Consider the following 5,051-nt stretch of genomic DNA (forward strand, 5'->3'; position numbering starts at 1 on the left):
TTCCTTCCTTCCTTCCTTCCTTCCTTCCTTCCTTCCTTCCTTCCTTCCTTCCTTCCTTTCTTTCTCTTTCTTTTTTCCTTTCTTTCTTTCTTTTTGAGATAGAGTCTCGCTCTGTCACCCAGGCTGGAGTGCAGTGGTGTAATCTCGGCTCACTGCAGCCTCTGCCTCCCTGGCCCAAGTGATTCTCCTGCCTCAGCCTACTTAGTAGCTGGAATTACACTGGGATTACAGGCACCCACCACCATGCCCAGTTAATTTTTGTATTTTTAGTAGAGACGGGGTTTTACCATGTTGGCCAGGTGGTCTCGAACTCCTAACCTCCAGTGATTCACTTGCCTCCCAAAGTGCTGGTTTTACCAGTATGAGCCACGGCACCCAGCCCAAATTCAGGACTTCTTATTATATGACATACTTTCTAGGAAACTTGCAGTTTCACCTCTTTCAGATGACAGATTACTTGCAGTCAAAGCGCGTTTGATGACACAAAGCCCATGCAAACAACACAGGCATGTGCCAAATGTTCCCTTGGGTGGAACCCAGGGATTTGCATTTCTAAGAAGCTCAGGGGACCCCAGTTTGAGTATCATTGAGCCCAACCATTTCTTGGTCGAGAGTAGGAGCCTGCAGAGGGGACAGAGCTCAGGGGTAGACAGACCTGTTTCCAACTTCATCTCCATCCCACACTAGCTGGGTGACTTTGCACGAGGGAGTCAATCTCTTTGAACCTGAGCTGCTTCATCACTAAATTGAGGATGATAAAAGAACTCCTGTTTTTCTCCTCAAATCTGTATCTCCAGCCACTTTCTCCATCTTTGTACATGACAGTTCCATTTTCCAGAAGTTACAGAAGCCCCAAATACTGAGTTATCCTCGAGAACTTTCGTTCACGCATGCCTCACCTTCAATCTGTCTGAAAAACCTGTGAGTTCTACCTTCAATTGTATGCACGGTGAGACCATTTCTCATCACCTCCGTCACCACCATGCTGGTTCAGGCCTGCGTTGCTTCCCGCCTGGGCTGTGGCTGCTCACTCCTTGCTGGCCCGTGACTCCACCTCACCCCCAACAGTCTGTGCCTCACACAGAGCACCAGAGCAATTGCTAAAATGAATAAGCACATCACGGCCCTCCTCTGCTCGGCTCCCACAGCTCTCAGCTCACTCACTCAGAGCAAGAACTGAAACTCTACCATGGCCTTCCAGGCTCTTGGAGATCTGGCTTCCTGGTACCTTCTGCCCCATTTCAGCTCCCCGCACTCCCCACTCTGCTCCAGCTGCCTTGGCCTCCTTGCTTTTCCTTAAGCACACCAAGCAAGCTTCTTCCTTCTGCCTGGAACCATCTTCTCCAGGTATCTACATGGCTCCTTCGTTTGTTTCCTTCTGACCTCTGCTCAAATGTCACCTCCTCAGTGAGGCCCACCCTGATTGCATACCTAGATTTCCACTCCACCCAACCTCTTCTGTCACTTTTGTTTCTCCCTGTCCCACTTCACTAAGTGTATATTTGTTTGCCTATTTGTTGATTTCCTCTCTTTACGTATTGAAACGTAATTTCCACAAAAGTGAGGTTCATTTTTTCTGTTTTGCTTTTTTAAATTTACATTCAATTTACATACAGTAACATTCACTTTTTGAAGTACATTTCTATGAGCTTTGATAAATGAAAGTCATGCAACCATCACCAGAATCAAGACACAGAACAGTTCCGTCATCTCCAAAAATATCTTCCAGCAACCCCTGGATAGTGAGGCCCTCCTCCCACCCTGCCCATCGTCAATCATGGATCAGGTCTCTCCTCTGTAGTTCTGCCTTTTCTATTCAATGTGTATCATACAAAAGACACATAGCATGCAGTCTTTGGGGACGGGCTTCTTCCTTGCAGCAGAATGCTTCTGAGATTCATCCATGTTGTTGCGTCCATCAATCGTCTGTTTCTTTTTATTGGTGACTCGTAGTTTATCCTATGAATGAGCCACTTGTTGATCCATTCCCCAGGTGAGGGGCATTTGGATTGTTTCTAGTTCTTGGTGATTGGGAATAAGCTGCTCTAACCCTGCATGTACTAGATTTTGCATGAACAAAGGTTTTCATTTCTGTAGGTTACACACCAGGAGCGGGATTGCAGGATCATGTAAGTGTGTGTTCAACATCATAAGAAACTGCCATGCTGTTTTTCAGAGTGGTTGCACCATTTTACTTCCCATGCCTGATAGCTGTTCTGCATTCCCACATCTGTTTTTTCTCATCATTGAATTTCTACCCCGAAGCATAGAACCTGGCACTGGTAGGTGCCTAACAAATAGGCACATAGTAGGTACACAAAAATATGCATACCTACTATGTGCATATGGAGGCTATCACACAATGGGACCAGGAGGATGAATTAGGGTAAAATGTACAGAGATCTTGGGACAGTACCTGGCCCTTAGTACCTAGGATCATTGCTAACAGTAGAGGCCACTCTCCCCAGGGCAGGGCCACAGGGCAGGGGCCTCAGCTCCAGCCACACAGAGAGACTGCCTAGCAGAACCCTCCTCTCTGCTAATCTCTGGTTCCCTGAGCTCTAGGCTTTGGAGATAGAAAGATCTTCTCCCTCCAGGAACTGAGGAGGTAAGAATCTGACGCCACCCCAGCAAGACCCCCAATGCTACAAACACTTCCTGAGCCTCTCTGTGCCCCCCTCCACCCCATCCGAGGAGGAACCCAGGAGACCTGGGTCCAGCTGTGTTTTCCTTGTCTCTGCACTCAAAAATGGGAGGCCCACAGGCCAAGGAATGGAGTAAGTCTGTTTTCCTAGCTGGCCTTGTCCCCTCAAGGGGACACCAGTGCCCCCACGCTGCTGAGGTTTCTCCCACTTTAGCCAAGCTCTTTGGCCGCCCTTGTCCACCCCCACTGGGGGCCTGTTTGCCAGAATCTTTCAGCACCTTTTCTTTTTCACAATCACTCTGACCCTTTTTGCTATTGTTTTTGTAGGTTAATTGAGTACATTCTCCTCTCGGTGGAGACCGCAGGCAGGGCCAAGCACAACAGGCCCAGCGTGAAGGGGGCCTGGGAGGCCCTTCCCACCTCTGCAGCCTGGGGCCTGCTCAGGCAAGGGCAGGGGAACATTGATGGGGCTGAGATGTAACTGACCTCGCCTGCAGGCAGTGGCTAGCTGGGGTGGGGGACGCAGGCGAGGAGAGCGTCAGGCCCCCCTTTCAATCCCTGCTCTTCCTTCTTCCTCTTTTCTGTTTTCAGAGCAGATTATCCCTAAATTCTCCTTCAGTTGGTATTTTCTGAGCACCTTCTAACAGCAGAAAACTGTAGCACAATGTGAGGTGGAATGACTGACGGGAATGAGGTTTGCAGTGGTCTCGCCCAGGGCGAGTTTGTGCCCCAGGGGCCACTCAGCAATGTCTGGAGACTGTTTTGGCTGCTGGGGCTGGGCAGGGGGGTCCTGCTGACACTTAGTGGGTAGAGACCAGGGATGCTGCTAACTTTCTACAATGCACAAGACAAGCCCGTGTAACAAACAATGATCCAGGTGGGATGTCAGAGCGCTGAGGCTGAGAAAGCCTGGCTCCTCACTGTCCCGTTGTACGGATGAGGAGACTGAGGTCCTGGGCAGTTAAGTGACATGTCCAAGGACACATAGGATTTCAACCCAGAGGCCTGACTCTGCTGTCCCCATGCACCTCCCAATCCTAGAGCTCATCAAGGGATGGGGAAAGGAGTTAGGAGGGACAGGGACGCCGGGGGAGTTGACCTGGGTGTGGGAGTGGAGCTCTGGGGGCCTTCCACAGAGGATGAGGGGACTGAGGGGAATTTGGAAAGACTCCCGGGGGATGGGAGAGTCTGTCATGATTCCCTTTGACATCCGTTTCTGGTACAGGAAAAGCCTGCTTTGAAATTTAGGGGTGAGGGGAACACCTGTCACCCCCACACAGCACTTCCGGCACATCCTGGGAGGTGCATTGCAGTAGCAAAAGATGAACAGCAGAGGGCGGGAGGGTTCCTTTGCCTCCTATTTACCACTTTTTCATCATAAACGGAATAGGTGTGCCTTAAAGAAAACTGCGGAAAGCCCCAGAAAGCAGAACAAAGAAACCTACATTGCCCAGAACCCCACCTCCAGGGACTGTTGAACATTTAAATCGTGAATACTTTTTTCCTGTCTTTTTCCCCAGACAACTTTGTTGACATTTTTTATTCTGTTTTGTTTTGCTTTTCAACACAGGTGCCATCAGCCTGTACACGTGATTCTGCAGCCTGGATTTTCACATAACATGCTATCAGAAGCTTTTCCCTTTGTCTGAAAAGCCCATGTCATCCTCAGTCCCTGGTCACCGCTAAGGAGTCAGGGCATGTGTATTAGGCCGTTTTTCAATTTCTGTAAAGAAATATCTGAGGTTGGGTAATTTACAGAGAGAAGAGATCTCATTGGCTGGTGGTTCTGCAGACTATACAAGCATGGCACAGGCATCTGTTTCTGGGGAGGCCTCAGGAAGCTTCCAATCATGGCGGAAGGCAAAGGAGGGGCAGGTGCATCCCATGGTGAGAGAAGGAGAAAAGGGGGGCGTCCCAGGCTCTTAAACCACCAGATGTGGCATGAGCTAACTGAGGGAGAACTCACTCATCGCTAAGGGGGTGGCGCTAAACTTTTCCTGAGGGATCCACCCCCAGGATTTAATCACCTCCCACAGTGCCCACCTCCAACACGGGAATCATATTTCAACATGAGATTTAGAGGGGACAAACCTCCAAACCACATCAGCACACATCCATTCAGCAGATGTGTTTTGAGCTCCCATGTGTGGGAGGCTGTGACAAGCAAGGAGATCAACTGGGTCTGTGCTCTGGCTGGAGCAGAGCGATCCCACCCAGGATCATTTCAGATGGGGCAATGCACAGTGATGGAGTGAGAGATCTGGGTTGTGTCACTGGGGGGCCTCTCCAAGGAGGGGACATTTGGACGGGGACCTAGATGACCACCAGGAATCTGCTGGAGCTGCAGGGATATGCCTTGCACATAGGAAGCTCACATGAGAAAGGAGAAAGGCCTATTTTGGATAAA

Source organism: Piliocolobus tephrosceles, chromosome 20 (assembly GCF_002776525.5).
Source record: "Piliocolobus tephrosceles isolate RC106 chromosome 20, ASM277652v3, whole genome shotgun sequence".
In the NCBI taxonomy this organism is placed as follows: domain Eukaryota; kingdom Metazoa; phylum Chordata; class Mammalia; order Primates; family Cercopithecidae; genus Piliocolobus; species Piliocolobus tephrosceles.